The 19,720-nt window shown below is 42.5% G+C and overlaps 1 protein-coding gene across 6 annotated transcripts in view; it reads left to right on the top strand.

The window, feature by feature from the left end:
- USP6NL (USP6 N-terminal like) overlaps positions 1-19,720 on the top strand; it is a 147,458-nt gene that overhangs the window by 47,691 nt on the left and 80,047 nt on the right. The window lies entirely within an intron of this gene.

Below are 19,720 nucleotides of genomic sequence, written 5' to 3' on the forward strand. Positions count from 1 at the left end.
GTTGACTTGTAGGGAGACTTGTGCTGATAATTCCATTTGTGATAAATACAGTTGTTCAGCTTGGATCCTAAAAGCTGTAAGCAGCAATCTCCCTTTCCTGCTGCAACCCACCAGCCCTTTCTGGACCTGTGTGTTCACTGCTTTTTTCCTGGGCCTATGCACATCTTTACCATTTTGTGCTGACTCTGTTTTCTTCCTTCTGTCCCACATTCTCTATTCCACTTCCCCTTCTCTGGAGTCTCTGTCTTCTGATATCCTGTCCTTCCGCATCACTTGGAATTTCTGTTCGACAAAGCCTCCTCCTCCTCCTTTGTTCTTGCCATCATGCTTACATCCACCTCCTCTTTCTCCTTCCCTGGCTGTCCCACACTCACTTTTTCTCCTCCTCACTCTGTCTGCCCATGTTTTCCTTGTCCTTTATGCCATATTCACCTTTTCCTTCTCTCACCTGCTACCTACCTGCATTTTCTGTTTCCTTGCTGCCACACCCCTTTTGCCTGTGATTCCACTTCCCCTGACACTTTGCTCTTCTCTTTCACCTCCCTGACTCCCAATGGTTTTCTTTCTTATTTACCTGCTGCTGCTGTTCTCCTCCCCTCCAGCTTTTCCCCTTATTCTTGTTGAGGAGAGATTGGTGTCAGTGCAGTTATCTTCTGGCAGGAGTGCTCAGCGGTCATGATGGGTGCACTGTACCCTTGGGTGCTGCATTGTTGAGCCCTGCTGGGTGCATTTTCATTTAAATTAACACATAATGAAAAGTTTGATTCATTTTCTTCCCAAATATACTGCCACATCTCAACATAAATTGGCCGGCTGAAATGCTTTATTGATTTATTTGCATGTAGCAGGCCACCCTTTCATCTTTCAGAAAAATCAATATCCTTGATATCAACCTCCTTTGTAACTCATTTTGGGTATATCAGCATTCAAAGGTCTAAGCTCCTTATTTTTCCCTAGAAATTTCCCCAGGGAACATAGGAAGCTGCCTTATGTCGGAGTATTTGTCTGTCTCGTTCAGCATTTTGACTGGCAGCAGCTCTTCCAGGTCTCTTGAACAAGGCTATTCAAGAGGCCCCATCACTTGCTATATGATGCTTTAAAAACAAAAACTGGGGATGCTAACGATGAGACTTCTGCACTGAACTGTACTTCCTCTTTGAAAAGACCCACAGCTTTGTTTGCTGCAATATAGCAAGGAGGCACTTGGCAAATGTCTAGCTCCTGGATAGACAGTAATCGGGAGTTTTGCTGCCGCTTCCTCCTCTTCCGCTTTTTAAATACTGTTTGATTAGTGGATAAATGCGAACTTGAACCTTTACCAAGATATTAATTGGGCATCTTCCAAACATTCTAACTGACTTGAAGACCAGAATTACTGGTCTGGTATGCTGGCTTGGCTTGGCTTGGCTTGGCTTGGCATTGCTTTCCAGATGGCCTGATGCTGACCGTTGCTTACTTTCTTGATCAGAAAGTCTAGAAGAAATGTGCAGACTGGACTGTTGCTTGCTATTGCTCCCCTCCATATAACATTTTAGGACGTTTTCGGTCCTTTTCCTAGCTCCACACCACTGATTTTCTTTAAATATTTCTTGGCTCAGGTCTTTCCCTTTCTCCCTTGTATATCTGTTGTACTTTTCCAGATTTTGACGAAGAAATTGCCTTCTTATGGCAAGGTAACATGCACATTGATGGTGCAACGCTGCTGCAGAAGAACTTGTCCATGTTTTCCAAGCAAAACATTTCTTCGTAATGAAGACATAATTTTGATCCGCTTTGGGTTCTTTCAGCAGAACTATTTGATGGAACTTCAAGGCCATGGTTAATGGTTTCAGGTGACAGAAGATTGCTGGCGTTACCAAAGCTTCTTTCAAAGTATACATTTCTCTTGTTGCTACAAGAGATTCATGGCATTGTTCTGTTTGCTCAAGGTTGAGTAACTTGTTAAAGAGAGGAAAATTGGTTGACATGCAGCATATTCTTCAAAACACTCATGCAGTTGAAGTCCAGAGAATTGTCCAGGAATAGGTTGGTTTAAAAGTATACTAGGGAAGTAGAAACAATTTTTTACTTGTTGCCATTGAAAGATCCATTTGTCTTAGGTACACAATAAAGCTTGCATAAGTCTGCTCTGCTTTCTCTTAATGAAAGGTTTTGTATTGTATGCCAAATACATGAGGAGATCAAGAGTCTTATTCCACTTGATAAGAGCTGCAGTTTGCTGAGTGGAGTAAAAGTTTGCTTCTCTACTGCTGACATACGCAAATCGCCTGAGATGTGGTTCAAACCTAACAACACTCAATAGGCAAACTGTGGTTTGGAAATCTGATGTACTCTGTGCTCTTGTTTCAAGCTCTGCTTGCTTTCATGATTTCCTCCCTCTCTTCCCATCCTGGAAACCAGCAGTGTGTTGCAATCAATGTAACCACAGAAACTCCTAAACACAGCACTTTATTCTGGAAGAATTTCGCAAGCAAATAGGTCTATAAATTTTGAAGTAGCTTTGTTCTTTTGAAACCAGGAATCCATAGGTTTTGCTTACCTTTGCTGTGTACAGTTTAGCTTGATTTGAAAATGAGCGTATTAAACTTTAAGGGTCTCACAGGTTCAGAGTAATGAGATCCCAATTCCTGACCATTGGAAACACCACCATAGCCTCTCAGAAGTCTTTAAAAAGAGAAGGGTCATACTAGATCAGGCCAAAAATCTGCCTAGTCCTGCATTCGTCTTTCATAGCAGTCATTCAGATGCCTATAGAAAGCTTACAAGCATGATGCCAGTGCAGTAATAGCCCCCTACTTGTGTTCAGAAAACACTTCCTCTGATACTGAAGGCAGTATATAACGGTGAAGAAATGTCTACATAGAACTGTCGTTATTCTGTAATGTATGTCTTGTTGCATCTCTTTGAGGCAGTAATGGATCTGAAAGTGCTTGAGGCCTCGTGTAATTGTCAAAGCCCTCTGCAGTAGTTGCTTAGCGATATTCTGCAGTGTGGTGGGGAAAGAGAATCCCTTTCTATATTGTTGAATATTGTTATCTGGATCAGCAAATTCAATTCTAATGAGGTGGAGAAGAATGATTAGGAAAGGGCATTTAGGGTATGGCGACTGATGGTCAGGAGTTTGGGTAGAGGTTGTTCGTGAAGACAGTTAATGTGAGTGATGTTTGAGAAGGGCTTAGAGAAGACTAAGGAAGAATGGATAACCTTAGGTCTTAATACCAGCCAAGATTCCATCCATATATATTTGAAATGGCAAGGGGAAGTATTCTAATGCATGTCACTTTTCATTTGCTTATATTTAAATGACTGGGTATAATGATGATTTGTGATGAAAAATCCTTTTTGGTTTTAGTTATGTAAATGGAAGAACTTGTCATTTGCAGAGTGAACTTGCCCTTAACTCTTAACTGCCTGCCATCCTTATTGCTTGCAAATAAGTTTGTGAATATGCTGTATGGGTGTCTGCAAGTCTGTCTTCTTGCATAAGTCATAAGGTTAGTGCCACACACCTTAGGGCTAGTAAAATGTTCACAACCCAGTTACTAACAAAATATTAAGTAACTTGCAAAGGCAGCCCCTTGAATAGGCATAAAAACAAGCATATTAAATTTTCCTCCATCTGTTTATGAAGTAAAAAAATAAAACTGTTGTACACGTAGGCATGACAAGCTTGGTAGCAATGTTTCCACATGTTCTGCATATTGAATAGGTGGCAGGTTGAGAGTGTAATATATGCATATTTGTGTGTGTGTGTGTGTGTGTGTGTGTGTGTGTTCACACGCGCTTGTACTTGGTCAAAAAAACCTTTGAGTAGTAGTTCCACCTGCAGTGATCCGCAGCTAATGTTAAGAAAGTGGTGAGGGTTGATGGAGGGTGGGTCAAATGTATGCGTGATTATTTAGAATATTGGTATACTACTGGACGTTCTCTTGCTCTTCTGCTGCCATCTCAATGTACACTACTGGTTCTTGTGCAGCAAACAGGTTGGGAGTGATGGCGGTTTGTACCCAGCATGAACAAGCTTCCTAGCTGCGTAAGCTACTGAGCAGTTAGGACACAACCTTAACACTCGTGTGGTCTGTAGTTCCCTCGCCAGCTTTGGCCGGGCATTTCGTGCACAGGTTGCAGCATTACCTGTCACCCTATGGGCCCCCCATTCTGGACGGTGTGGGACAAGTCCTGCCACTTGCTGGCAAAATTCAGCACTTCTCCTCTCCTCAAAAGGTGTCTTGCCGCAGTGTCCACTATCCCCAAGTGCAGGACTGGCCTTTCTTCATATGCAGTTCCCTGCTTTAAATGCCGTAGACTCTGTTCTAGATTTTTACGATGGCTTGCTTTCGGCAAGTTTATTCAGACCCTGAGCTCTGGTGGCTGCCCTCTTTTTAAAGCTTGGATGAATTATCAGGAAGAAATCAGTGAGAAAAATTTTTTCCCACATTTGTAAAAAAACCAGTGTGGTAACTGCAAGGCCACTGTGGTGCTGAATGGTTTGGATACCTTTGTGCTATTCAGCATGTCTGTCTATCTCCTGAAAACCTTCAACTAACTGTGGGAATCTAAGTTGAAGAGAGATCACTCCCTGCTTCCTGAAGAAGCATAACCCTTGTTAATTTGTCTCTGCTAAGGGACCTGCTTCTTTGGAAAACCTTCATTCTGTGCTTCCCTCACAAGCATTCATACAAGTTGGAACTAAGTCAAGTGTTTGGCAGATGCGTTCTGCTTTGGCTTCCTGTTTGCAGTTTCCCATTCTTCCTGCCTGCCACTGTCAGATCACTGAATCTTTTTACTTCTTCACTCCCTGGCCAGGATCCAAGAACTACATGGCTCCTTTTGCAAGCTCTAAAACCAAACAAACTTTGGAATCAAGTTTTTTGAAGTGAGGAACAAATTCTTTAAATAAGATTGTGAGGCGGTGTGGTGGTCTGGAGCATAGGAAGCGGCCTTTTACTGAGATCATTGATCTTTCTAGCCCAGTACTGCCAATATGGATTGACAGCAGCTTGCCAGGGTTTCAGGAAAGATTATTTTATGCGTGTCCCTGGAGATGTGAGGGAGACCATGTGCATGCAAAACCCATGCTCTGCCAGTGTGCTCCAGCCTCTCCCAGATCTGCTGATTCGATCCAGTGTCTTCAAATCTTGAGCAGATCATCCTTCCCCATCCTGATGCCCTGCTGATGTTTGGACACCAGGGCTCAGGATTTCTGACTGCTGGCCATGTTAGCTAGGACTGACAGGAGCTGAAGGCCCAAACCTCCTGGAAGGCAACAAGCTGGGGAAGGCTGGCCTAGGGTAGCTCTGTGGATTTCAGCTCATTGTTATCTTGAACATGTACTGTGTTCTTATTTTCAAGCAGATGTTCAAACTGTCAGGGATGGGCAGCCTTTCTAGGCTTTGATGCGGAGTACTGGGTTGTGTGTTGAACACATATGCGCAGACTTTCATGTGTTTTTGCATGCACATTCTCACAAAGGGATGGAATCACCGTGGGAAGGAGTGATACCAATATTTCTAGCAGGTTCAGAGTTGATTGGCAAAAATAATAAGGTCATCCCTGAAGTCCCCCCGTCGCCCGCCCTTGCCCAGACTTTAATATATCTGCATGGATTAGGATAGCCTGAACTCTTTTCTCGTGAGTGAGTTAATCTCCACATACAGCTCAGCAGAAGTTGCTTGGTCTTCTTCCATGATTAGTGCCATAACTTTAAGTTGTAAAGACATTAGCAACATATTTTGAAATATATGTAGAATTGCTCACTGAAGCTGTGATCCCAGGAGAAAGCTTTAGCCTCCCACAGCAAACCTAAACTTGATATAACAGAAACCGTTAGATCAATTTATGTTAAGGGATTTGGCATTTGACTAGGTGGAACCAAGACTGCTAACCCCAACAGAATAATAGTATATAAAATCCATAATGAGGAATAAAATGCACAGCCACCCCTTAGTGGGGCCAGTTACATGGATCCAAATGGATCCTAGTGAGAACAAAAAATGCTACTATGTATACAAGAGAAATTCTGACTCTGCACCCCCTTTTACAATATCCTTGTGGATTATCTGGGAGGCGGGGGTTTCAGGGACGTTTGCTGGGGTTGCAGAGCCCTTTATGTAGCAGAACTAATTGCATGGTTATTAGCACCCTCCCCCCCATTATACCCACCTACTAAAATTGTAATACTTTGCAGAGCTTGTTGGTAGGGGAGATGTTCACCCAGACATGTATGCACAGGTAAAGTTATGAAACAGGTCTTGCCCGCTTCTCTACAAATTGCATGCTTTTGTGGCCAAGTGACCAGTTTGACAAATTTTCTAGCACAGGGCTGGAACTTGTTTGCTTGTATGTAAAGCAAAATGCAGAAGTGATACTTGGTATTTCATAAAGAGCAATTTGTTCATGTGTATGCGTGGCAAAGAAGATTGGACTCCTACTGTGGGCATATTTAGGTTACACCCATTTTAGAGAAAGGGTGGTAAAGCTTTGTTGTTGTTAGTCGCAAAGTCGTGTCTGACCCATCGCGACTCCATGGACAACATTCCTCCAGGCCTCCCTGTGCTCCACCATCCCCCTGAGTCCACTCAAGCTCACACCAACTGCTTCCATGACTCCATCCAGCCACCTCATCCTCTGCCGTCCCCTTCTTCTTTTGCCATCTATTGTTCCCAGCATTAGACTCTTCTCAAGGGAGCCCTTCCTTCTCATTAGGTGGCCAAAGTATTTGAGTTTCATCTTCAGGATCTGGCCCTCTAAAGAGCAGTCAAGGTTGATCTCCTCTAGGACTGACCGGTTTGATTGCCTTGCGGTCCAAGGGACTTGCAGGATTCTCCTCCAGCACCACAACTCAAAGACCTCAATCCTTCGGCGCTCAGCCTTCCTTATGGTCCAGCTTTCACAGCCATACATTGCAACTGGGAAAACCATAGCCTTGACTATACACACTTGTGTTGGCAGGGTGATATCTGGTCTGTCAAAGACTGGAAAATGGCGGACACTCCGCTCCATATATACTGCTGGGGGGAGGGGGTGTGGAGCTTCCCTCCAAACCATTAGCTTTCAATCTTCCGGCCAGAGGCACTGCGCAAGCGCAGAACCCCATATGGGTGACTGCACAGATGGCCACTTGAAGAACATCAGTTACAGGTAAGCAACCTGCTCTTTTCTTAATGTTGAATTTCTGGCCAACTTTTGCACTCTCCTCCTTCACCCGCATCAAGAGGCTCTTCACTTTCTGCCATGAGAGTGGTATCATCTGAATATCTGAGGTTGTTGATATTTCTCCCAGCAATCTTAATTCCAATTGGTGATTCATCTAGCCCCGCCTTTCTCATGATGTGCTCTGCATATAAGTTAAATAGGCAGGGCGACAGTATACAGCCTTGTCGAACTCCTTCTCAATTTTGAACCAATCAGTGGTTCCGTGTCCAGTTCTCACTGTTGCTTCTTGACTCGCATATAGGTTTCTCAAGAGACAAATAAGATGGTCAGGTACTCCAGAACTTGCCACAGTTTGTTGTGATCCACACAATCAAAGGCTTTAGCATAGTCAATGAAGCAGAAGTAGATGTTTTTCTGGAACTCCCTAGGTTTCTCCATGATCCAGCGTATGTTGGCAATTTGATCTCTAGTTCCTCTTCCTCTTCGAAATCCTGCCTGTACTTCTGGTAGTTCTCGGTCCACATACTGCTGGAGCCTAGCTTGTAGGATTTTGAGCATCACTTTGCTAGCATGTGAAATGAGTGCAATGGTGCGGTAGTTTGAACATTCTTTGGCATTGCCCTTCTTTGGGATCAGAATGTAAACTGACCTTTTCCAATCCTGTGGCCACTGTTGAGTTTTCCAAATTTCTGGCATATTGAGTGTAGCACTTTTACTGCATCATCTTTTAAGATTTTGAATAGCTCAGCTGGAATGCTGTCACCTCCACTAACTTTGAAAACCCCATGGACAGTACCAAAAGGTGGTAAAGCTCAGGATGACCTAATCTTCATTGTGAGTAATGTAGATTAAGAGGTCATTCCACATGCCAAACTGGTCCAGAGCCTCTTGACAAATCCAGGCCAAGCTCTTGCTTTGCACTTTGTCATTGTTGGTGCTGGTCAAACAACTTACACCTAAATGCCTTTCTTCTTCTCTTTATTGTATATGCAGATGCTTCTATCATCTCAGTATTCTCTGTCCTCCGCTACAATAGCTTATATTTGAATTGTACAGTCTATGTGGCTATGCTTTGACTTTCCTTTTGGTCTCCTTTTACAAACCAAGAGTCATGAAGCTGCTCATCTTTTGTTATGTTTGAAGCCTCTCTGAGGTCTGGGATATTTTATTGGAAGTGCAAGAAAGGATTAAGAACTCTAGCTTACTTACAATGAATCTGGGCAATCCAGGCTGAAAGTCAGGGCAGGTGTCCTGCTGATCTGTAGCAACTAAGCTACTATGGGTTAGAACTTGGATTGTGGAGGCCACACATTGCATATTTTGTGTGTATCTTGGTTAGCTGGATGTGTTCCCAGAATGCGATTTGCATTTTAAGAATTCTGAAAAAATGGGGTTTTTAAATAAGGTTTACACGTCAGGTCAGAAGCATCAGCTGTTATATCTCTTAGCATAAAGATACTGGAGATACTGGCCTATTTCTCAGCACTAGCCCAATGGGACGCTTGTGTGCCTTTTTATGATGTTTGCCTGGTGAGACAACTAATGGTTCAGTGTTCACATGTAACAATCACTCAAGGATTATACAGCCCAAAGTTCATAATCCAGCAACAAAACTGACTTAGTTTGCACATCACCTGTGCAATTCATGGGTTGTTTAACCTAGACATCACTGGGATAAGCAAGGCACACGAGTCTTGTCCATTTTCTAATTAATGATCTAAATCAGGTCCACATGGATTTTCTCTTTGGGTTCTTGGTTAACTCCATGTGTTTACACATGACAAACCAGAAATTAGCAATAAGACAAGGGCTACTGTTATTTGTGAAACAGGTTATTGTATTTAAATAGCTTTCTGCCTTTTAAAATGACTTTGTGATGACTAAGTAGATTTCATAAAGTTTTGTGTTCTTGATTATGCCTGAGGTGTCGGTTAGAGTTAGAGTATGTGTACAAGAGATGATGCAAGAAAAATTTGGAAAGTGATTTTAGTCACCTTGTTAAATAGCTGCAGGCATTGCGATCACAGAGCAGGCTGGAAAGTTGTGTTTCTTTAGTGATGCTGGGCTGGAATGTTGAAGAGAGGAGATAGTAATGCAGCTCACCCATCTTCTCTATATTCTTTTGGCTCAGACAACATGTTTTTCTGCAGCCACCTGAACCTGAAAGTTATTCAGCCCGTTTATCTGGGTATGTGGCACCATAAAGCTTATATTCACTCTTAGACTCATGTCCCTATTCAGCTAGTAACTGACCATTTATATTAGTCTTCCTTTTTTCATGCAAGCTTGGAAGCCATTGATGACAGTATGTGCTGAATGCTATGGTGACATATTGCTATAAAAGTATTATTAAATTGTCCCTGAGACTGTGTATCTCTCAGGCATCAATCTAATACAGAGAATCTCTGAGGAAATCTTAACTGTCAGCTCGCAGCTGTAGTGAAATTTGATTTTGCATGGAAGTGAGCTGTCTCTTCCCTGAAGGCAGATCTAAATCTTCACCTTCCCTTGTTTATACACTTCACCTTCCCTTCACCTACCCCACCCTTGTTGATTATCTTTGACATTCCTGTATTGTCTTTCAAGTCTGTACTGCATGTACTTGAGTGTTGGAGGCCCTTTCAAAATACTGTTTTTCAACTGTGGGTTGCATTGAGGACTCATATTTTGCTTCTACATTATATCCTAATTTTCTCCAAGGACTTCAAGGCAGCACACAAAGGCTTAAGCCATGGTAGGTTACAGTGCATGCCAATGACCATTGTGAATGTTCAGACTGGTGCAGGGTGAGGTTGCTGCTACCATTAACAAACCACCCCAAACCAGAAGCAGCCCATAAGTTAACCACAACAAACCACCTTTGCTCAGATGCTATGATAAGCTGTGGTGACGACCTGCCATGGCTGGAATATTTACAATGGCCACCAGTGTGTGGTACAACCAGCTGTGCCTTGAATAAGCAGTGATGGGCTGCCGCAGTCATTTGAGCAGGCACATAGTTTCTAGCTGAAATTTGGCCAGTGAGCTTGTGACTGAGTGAGAATTTGAAACTTGGTTTTCTTGGTGCTAGTCCACAACTCTAATCTTAACACCAGCCTTCCCCACACTGGTGCTCTCCAGATGTTTTGAACTACAGCTCCCAGGGTTCTTTGCCACTGGCCCTCCTGGCTGCTGCTGGTGGGAGTGAAGCACAAAGAACCCAGTGTGCACAAAGGTTGGGTAGCGCTGCTTTCCATTGCAGCCTCGCAAATAAGGTTAAGGGCCTGTTGCCACGACTGTGGAAGGACTAGCTCAGTTTGGTGCCTGGACCTGAGTCATTACAAGGGGTCTTGACTCAGAGAGATGTCATTTAGGAATCCGTCCTGTACCCACCTATATGCAACTCTGGTGGAAGTGGGGAATGACAGGGAAGCCAGCCAAACCACCCAAGGAGCCTCTTGGCAACAGCAGTCCAGTGTGGACCAGGGGATACCTGATGATCCCTTTGCCCATCAGATCTGCTCTTTGAGCTGACCACCAAGGGCCCTTGCGAGCTGTGCCACCTGCAGTGCCTGGCTGTAGCTTTTGCCTGTCTTCCTGCTCAGTTTAACTGAGTCTGGGAAGAGCTGCTGGGATGAGGAGGCACAGAGAGCAGCACATCTGCACAGGGTTGCTAAGCCCAGGCCTCCCATCTCCTTACTGGGGGAAAGGGTCAACGGGGACCATCTGGAGTGCTGATGGGGAAAGCAGCTCTCACACAGAAATTGGAGGAGGAAGCGCAGCATCAGTTTGGAGGGGGTTATTTATGCCTTTACCCACTGCATGGCTGAACTGCCTGATTAAAAAGTCAGATTAAAAACATGAAATGCAAAGTAACAATAAAACAAGGATAATGAAACAAGTCGGATAAGAAATCATCAGCCGAGCACAATAATACCAGCGAAAGGGGTAAAGTTTGAAAAGCATTAAAATGGTTCCTAAAATACCTGGGAAAGGTCTTTATCCAGCACTGGCAAGACCACAATGTACACAGTAGGCAAGCCTCCCTGGGGAGGGCAACCTGCATATGGGGTGCCACCAACGAAAGGCCCCCTCTTCTTGTAGCCACCCAGCTCACCTCATATGGTAGGGGTTCCTGGAACATGGCCTCGGGGGCAGACTTTGGGGCCCAGGTCGGTAAACATGGGAGGGGATACTTTTCAGGTAAGCTGAACCATGGTTAAATAGACCTCTTTTTCCCCCACGATGAACACTAAAGAGCACCATGGGTACTATGGATAGCCTTCCTGTGACACTAATATATAAGTGTGTCATGCAGCGAGTATACAGACACTGTTAGGATTATGTTACATTATCCTTGTTATGTCCTTAAGAATGCATGGAGTTTGGAACCCTGTAAGACATGGGTCCTCAAACTATGGCCCGCGGGCTGGATCCAGCCCGCCATGCCCATTTATCCAGCCCGCCATAGCTCGCCACGCGTGCACGAGGTGCTGGCTTGCTCACAAGGAGATCCATTTGGACTCGCTCGGAGGAAAGGATCTCTGCGCACCCATGCCCCTGCCTGCACTGCCTTGGTGGCCTGCGCCCATCCCTGGCACCATTCAACTGGCCTCCTGTTCAAAAAGTTTGAGGACCGCTGCTGTTTGGCAACTAAACAGGGCCATGGGTCTATAAAGTTCTTCTGCACTGTTGATTCTTTGATCGTTGGGGGAGTGAGGAAAGGAGGATCATTTCATTTTTCATAAACATGTTTATGAAAACAGGAAGTAAGGCAACAAATGTAAGCAAAGTAAGCCCATATTTAGTTGACTGTTAAGCCATTGATATGTTTGCTGAAGTCTGTGCGGAGGGTCGTAGTTAACCTCTGAATCCATTTCATCTTCTCACCGTCTTCTGACTTTGTTCATACATTCAAATGGTGAATCTAAAATGGAATCAAGTTGATGGAGGAGGGTTGTTAATGTAGGGCTTTTCAGTAACCTATGATTCGTTCTGGTCTAAAGAATCAAATTAACAAGGGGGTGTTGCTTATCTAGCGAATGGCACAAAACTGTCAGTAAAGGGCTGTGGGTGAAACATCCCATAACCCCGTTTTACCCAATCTATCCCTGATAAATGAAAGACTCAGCATTATAAGAAGTTGTCTATCATTGCTATAAATGACAGTGGACAGTATAACTGAGAGATGCTCACTGGATCAAAGTTGGAGTCCAGACATCCAGCCGATAATTTTTGGACCACCAACATGGTCCTGCTTTGTTTGAGAAGACGAGCAGGTACCAGCTTGCACAGCGGCTGCTGCAGCATGAGATCGCCGGCTGCTTTTGTACTTTGCTGCATGGCTGGGCCCTTTGCAGTGAACGTGTGTGCGGTTGGTGTATCTACAGCTCCCTTTCACAGGACTGAAGCTATGCTATGTAGAAAAAAGTTTCTCTGGGTGCCGTGCAGTTTGGTGTTCAGTGTGTATTGAAAGGGAGTCAAATGTTTGCAAACCACCGATGGGCAAAGCAAGACCTTAATGCTGTGGAGCAATGCTGAACATGGAATGTTTGGACTTTTCTAGCTAAAACACAGCTAGGAAGGCAGGGCTGTAATCCTATAGGTTTGTCTTTTGTTAAACTTGTTTCAAAGAAACATGCTCTTTGAACAGGGACATTCTGATCCGTGTTCATGTTTAACAGTTTCAGCTACGATACTCTGTAGCCAAGGAAAATGCTGTTTGCTGTCTTTTGCTGCAAACAGGGCTGTCCTTGATATGCTTCATCTGTTTTTGTGTGAAGCAGTTTATTGAAATCTTCTTGTTTCTTCCCCGATGGAATGCTGGGTGTGTAGGCTGGTTAGAAAATACTTGTGAGTCTTCTGTGAAAGACACTTCAGTCTCAGCAAATAGCACTATTGTTTTGAAAATCTGTGGTGGAGTAAAGTGTGGCTTAGTGTTTAAAATATGTAAAGATGAAAATTCAGTCAGGCTAACTGAAGCTCCTGTTTGCAGCAAATGGAAGGAATATATATTTTGCCTTCAGTTTCACTAATTGTGTGAACAGAATGGGCATTGTATCTTTGCTTACCATCTGATGATCTGGACATAAAGGATCTTACTCAATGAGGACCAAAGCTGTATGCAGTGTTTGTGATGGGACAAGAAGAGAAAACTTAAGAAAGGGTAAATTTTATTTCAAAATGTAAATTTCACGCTGCTGTTCTTGATGTCTTGTAAGAGATGGTAGAAGTTGGCTTAAAATAGCACCTGATGCTATAATCCTTAAGAATATCTATTTCCAAGTAACATTCTTTTTTTAAAATAAACAGGTATTGCTTGAAATAAATGATGTTATTAGGATTGATCTGATTGTAAATTATCTGACTGAGAATTCCATAATTTACATAGAATCACAACACTACTGTCTCTTGCATAGGAAATTTGCAACATGTAATCTTTCTATGATGGTTAGTGTCAAAAGGCAAAACTTTTTAAGGACAAGTTGCAATAACCTCTTCAATAATTTTAAGTATTTTTAACATGTATTTTTGTGTTTTCTTGGATGTATGCTTGCAATAATTAATTATATACATCTATGGATCACTGCAGAACATTTTCATCTGAATGAAATAGCTTCTGTGGTTGGGTTCCTGTAGGTAAGGGCCTTGTTTAATAAATTTCTTATTAAATTGTGGTTTTAGTATGTTAGGCTTAGTTAAATATTCAACTAAAATAGCACAGTGCATGTTATTTTAGTGAGCAATTAGTACTTTAACACTGCCGCATGGTTATGTTTTCAGTATATTTTTAAAGGCAGGGAAGACAATTGACTTAGCATATGAATCTCTATAAGCCATTGCTCATATTGGTATTTCTGTATAAAATATAAAGCCATTGAGGGTTGGCAGGAGAGGAGGAACTTATATTATGTAAATGATTTTCTACTGTGTATGCAACTCTAGTAAATCTGTATCTTACCTTTCCTCTAGGAAGGGGTAGATAGAAAGTAGATCAGAATCTGATGTGAGATACCTGGTAAATTTGCAGTAGATGGAGGGATTTTGTGACTCAACAAGTGGGGGGAAACCTGCCAGTTTTGTTGTGCTGCTAATTTCCTATTAGAATCCCTGATCTGTACTAAATGTAGACTTCAATGTGCTGACTATCCCAGTGTGTGGCATGGGAGCACTATGTACATTGGCTGCATCCCCAATGTATGTAGGCCATCAGCATACATTAGTTTCTGCCTTCCAGCCAGGGCCTGATGGGCACTTGCCCGTGGGCCCCATACTGATCTGTGTATGTTAACCCTTGGAAAATGGGAGAACTTCCAAAATTAACAGTAGTTGTAGTTGTCATAGGCGTCCCAGTACAGTGCTTTGCCCGGGGCCCATAATGCTGTTAAGACGGCCCTGCTTCCAGCCGCTATATTGCACATGACTATGCATGATTGATCTGGGGACTCTAGTTATAAAAACAAAAGCAAAACAACTCCCCTAAAGTAGGTTTGCAAGCCTGAAATTCTCAATTATTTAAGTAGGCCTTTGTAAGTAACATGTGCTGACATTGGTTGCAGCCAGTAGCTTATATGACTTCCCTTTTTTGTATGCTATTTGGAAACAAAGAATCCACAGATAATGGAAATCTAAAAGAATCCACAGAATTTCCTGTCTGCCAGGTAACCACTGCAGTTTCAAATGAGTCACTAGAGAACTGAGAACCGAATCAACACATGTCTTTTGCCTGCATACAAGGTGCATTTCACGAGGCCTCAAATAGTGAAAAGTGGCACTTGCAGTGCCTAAACGCAGTGTATGCATGGGTAGTGCCGCCTGCCCTCCAGCTCTTGTGGACTACAATGGTATTAAGATGATGGAAGTTGTTCTCCAACAAATTTAGGGCATCGGGTTAGGGAAGGCTCTGTCAGGAAGCCCACTGAGTCTTCCACTTCTGGTATGCTTTGTGCAATAGTTGACAAGCTCAATTCTTGTCCCTCATCATGGGCAATCAGGAAAAAGTCTGCTGCTGTTGCTGCTGAATGGTTATTCACTGGAGGCCCCCGACAGCCAGAGTAGTGGTTAAGAGTGCTCAGCTGGGATTCAGGAGACCTGGATTCTACGTAGTCCCATTCAGCCCTGAAGCTCACTGTGTGACTTTGAGCCAATCACAGACTCTTAGTTTAACCTGCCTTGCAGGAGAGTTGTCGTGAGGATGAAAAGGAGAGGAGATGCACCTTGTAAGCTGCCTTGGGTTCCTTGCAAGAGGAAGAAAGACAGGATATAAATGTAATGCTGTAATAATAATAAGTTGCACCGAATTCATTCACTATTCAAGCCTGGTTTTGGGACTCTGTGCTAATGCTCCTCGGAGGGCTCTCCTGTTTCTTCTGCATCCCTCAAACACGGGCTTGCCCCACAGAATGTATTTGGAGCCAGGCTTGGACAAGGCCTTGTCGTCAGCCCACTTTGCCATCGAGCATCTTTTGCAGGATTCCTTAGTTAGGCCAAGCAACTGTAATAGATTTGCAGTCATGATAACGCTTGTGAAAGGTTCTGCTGAGGGTCTGGTGACAAGGAAGGCAGTCAGAATACTGGGAAGCTCCTCTAAATAGCATCTCACACTTGTGGCTCCTAAAGATGGCAAAGAGAATTTCTCTAGTGCTTTTTGTTATTCTGCTAAGTTCAGTGAATTGTTTCTGAATTTTTTTCCTGTCTAGCAATTAAGTCTGTCATTTTTCTCCACAGATATTGCCCTCCTTTAGCCACGTATTATTACGTTCAAGGCCCTTTGCATTGGGAACTGCACCATTTTACAATAGCATCCAAACTGTTTCCTTGATTTTGAAACAAGTAAGGAGGCCAGCCTTATTTCTAAAATGGCTAAGTGCCCTGTTTGCCCAGTGGCTTCTCTGACAGCATGTGAGATGCAGAGAGAGCCTTTAACGCTGTTCGTAACTGGTCAGTTCAACCATCTTCAGGAAAACAAATTTCTTTTATCCCATTTTGAAGTCTTTGCTCATGCAGTATCTCTCTGTCCTGGAGGGCATGGCTTGTGTGGAGTATGTGTGACATCACTTTTGCAGCAGTGATGCCCAGCTGCCAAGCAGAAGACTGTGACTCTCTTGTGTACAGTTTTCGAGACTACTGCAGTGTTTTGTTTTGACTGAGCTATGTTGAATTGGTCCAGTATCTCATATAGTGACAGAAGTAACTCATGACAGGAGGAACAATTAATAAAACCCCAACTCATAATTGTCAACTTTTTTCATCTCCAGAACCAGTAGCTTTGCAACTTAAATGCATTAAACATGGGGACTGTTTTTGTTTATTTCTGTCACACTCTATTTCTGTCTTTCTCTATCTGTGTCTTGGGTGTCCAGATCCAAAGGAGGAGAGGGCTGCTATACCTTCGAAAAATTGTATATATAAGGGGGCAGCTTGTCGCACAGCAGTGAGAGAAGTTGCCCACCTTGTGCATAACTGCTTGAGGTAAAGCAATTGTCCTTGTTCTTATTTTCAAATTCCAATTTTCTTCTCTCAAACAAAACCTTACACAGAAAATGTTAGTACTGTGACTGCAACCCATTTCTGGGCTCAACTTATCAGCAAGAAAACACTGTTTTAAGGGAAAGTTTAATATTCGACTTAAGGGTCTAGATCTGGCATTTCAAAAACTGATTAATTTCAAATTTGAAAATATATAAATCATTTTCATAGGTTAGAATGGAATCCCCCTCTCCTTTCTCCTAATACCTCTTTTAATTTTCATCCATTTCTGACTGCTTTTAATAAATCTCATGTGAGGCTGGATTAACATAATATTAAACTGTCAAAATTTCTTGCAAGAAAGCTTCACTTGATTGCCAGAAGTTGGGAGGATTATTTCTTGTCTGTGAATGTATGATTCTTTTGTGATAAATGTAGCAAGTTATCAAAAGCTCTGGAACATGTCAGAATTTATTACTCTTCTGCATCCCATAGGAAAAAAAGACAAAATCTTGTTATAAATCTATCCTTCACTTAAAAAACACATACCGTCCCAAGAATATGATGATTTCATGTGCTAAATATAGTTTTCCAGGTTTACATTAGATTTGGATAACTGAGATATTTGGGTTGCTTTATTCAACAAGTTTCTTGTGATTCTGGTCATTGCTTTAGGGTGGGTTGATTTGAGATCTTCCAGAAAAAGTTAGTATTAACATTATCTTAGCAATAATTGATCAGCTTGTCAAGTTTCTCATGTTGGAATTTGTGTGTCTACAAATGTATATTCGTTCCTTGTTGTGACAACTTAATAATAGTGGATTGGATCCAGAGGTGCTCTTCCATAAACAGAAGTCCTTCCATTTGTGGAAGAGATCCAGTGCACACCCCCACTAACAGAAGTGACTCTCCCCAGTTCTTTGCAGTACTCTCCCCCGCCTCCCAGTTTCATCCAACCCTCCACAGCAGATTTAGGGGAGGGGAGCAAGGGGCTGTATTGGTAAAGGGCACTGAGTTCAGTGAGCAGAACATGATGCACAGAACCCGGAGTCCAAGCCTCTTATAACGATATAAGCCTTTTGCTCTACAGATAAATTTGCTAGAAGTGGAAAAGGGGACTCTGTGACGTAATGCTACTATATTTGGTGTACTCTGTGTACATGCGGACGCACTAAGTAAGGTTACACACTGATCCTTTGTGTGTTGACTCAAGAACATCCTATTGAGTTCAGTAACATGTACATCTAAATAAGTGTGCCTAGGAATTTAGTCTGCAGTTCATTTTGCAACAGTCTTCATTGAATAAGGAGGACTTCTCTTCAAATAAACATACATAGGATTACACAATACATGTCGAGGAATTTCCAGACATAGGGATGGAAATAGTGTGTGCCTGTAAGATGGAAATTAAATGTTCAGTGGAAATGACTATATCCCTCCAGACTTGGAGGATTAGGGGCATCCCATGCAGGGCAGGAGTAGTGTGGAGGCAGAAGTCACCTCTGTGCTTCTCCTGCTCTGCAAAGCGATGGATTCCAGCTGCCTAACTTTGGTGCTTCAGAGAAGGAGGAATGGAGGCTGAGGTGCTGTGAGGATAAGTCATATCTTGCTGGTACCTTCTGCACCCTCTAAACCCCTTCTCTGAGGTTGTTTTCCTCACCTTGAAGACAACAGTGAGCAGAGGGGAGAGGGCAATCCAAGCATGGGATCCCAGTTTCAAGGTGGAGCTGTTTTCCAAGGCCAGAGCTCCAAAAAAAAAAAAAAAAAACCTGATAGCATTCTGGATGCTGTCTAGGAACCACAAGATTGCCAGGTTATTGTGTCATATTAAGGACTTCAAAAGGTTTTTGCAGAAAAGCAGGTTTTAATTTCGTATATTCAATAGGATCATGAAATCAGTGTTTAAAAAAGTGCAAACACAAACCTTTAAATATTTCTATTTTGATTTTATATAAAAATAGGTTTATTTTAAAGTTACTTTAAGTCTTTAAAACAGAGGTCGTATTTGATGTATATTTATCTAATTTTCTAATATATTACTTTTTTATCTACCCTCTCATACTTTCTATCCTTGCATCTCCCTTTTCCCAGCTTGGATAAACCACTTAGAGTTCAAGGACGCATCTTTATTGTAGTTTTGGAAAGGCAGGCCAGGTACATTGTCCTCCTGCTAGGCCAGTGCCTTGACGATTCTGTCCTGGGGTGCTTTGTTTGATAAGTGCTTTATGGTGGGGACATTTAACCCTCAGCATCCAGGTTATAATTTGGGTTGGTTAGTGTATGCTGTCAATACACATTAATTTCTTAAGTTAAACGTATGTTAGTGTACTGTAAAATGGTATAATTTCATACTTAGCACTTTTGGTCCACTTGAGCAAGAAGATAGCCTCACCTGAGAAACAGGGACTCCTTTTACCTGTAATTAGGTGTATCATACACTAGTTTGAATGCAGATACTGGTATATTTTCACTCTATGCTGGAGATTTAAGTAGTGACCTCGTACATATAATTTGCATGCGTACAGTGTAGAACATAGCTAAGGAGAGCAAAGTCAGGCATGTGAAGGGATGCACTGGTATTAACTCAGTTCATGACCTACTTGGCTTAGAGAAAGTGTTGCCTCTTGGGAGGATATGTAGCTGTACATGTAGTATTCCAAGCCTTAACCTTTGCTTTCTTTCTCTAAAATAAAAAGGTTATTATTATGTCTTTAACACCACTAGTTCTCAATAGAGTGACTATGATGCACTTTCAGAAAATGACAAATGGATTGCTTGTAAGCCACCCAGAGATCCTATGGCTAACCAGGCAGCATATAAACCAAACAAATAATAATAGTACTAACTAATACAGGGGTGAGGAAAGAAGTAGAATGTGTGTTCTGAGCTCCTAGATAATATAGGATCAGAAAGAGGATTTCTGTTAACTTCAGAACCCAGTGGAATGAAATAATATGCATTATAAGGGAGACATTTATACACCATGGCTCCATTTACCCGTAATAGTAAGCCAGACATCCTGATTTGATAAACCAAGGTGCACATGAAGTAGTGATGGTAGATGCTGCCCATTGGCTCTTCCCTTCATGAAGGTGGCTCAAAAACTAGAAGGGTAAAG

Source organism: Varanus komodoensis, unplaced genomic scaffold (assembly GCF_004798865.1).
Source record: "Varanus komodoensis strain SLA01 unplaced genomic scaffold, ASM479886v1 scaffold1, whole genome shotgun sequence".
Lineage (NCBI taxonomy): Eukaryota > Metazoa > Chordata > Lepidosauria > Squamata > Varanidae > Varanus > Varanus komodoensis.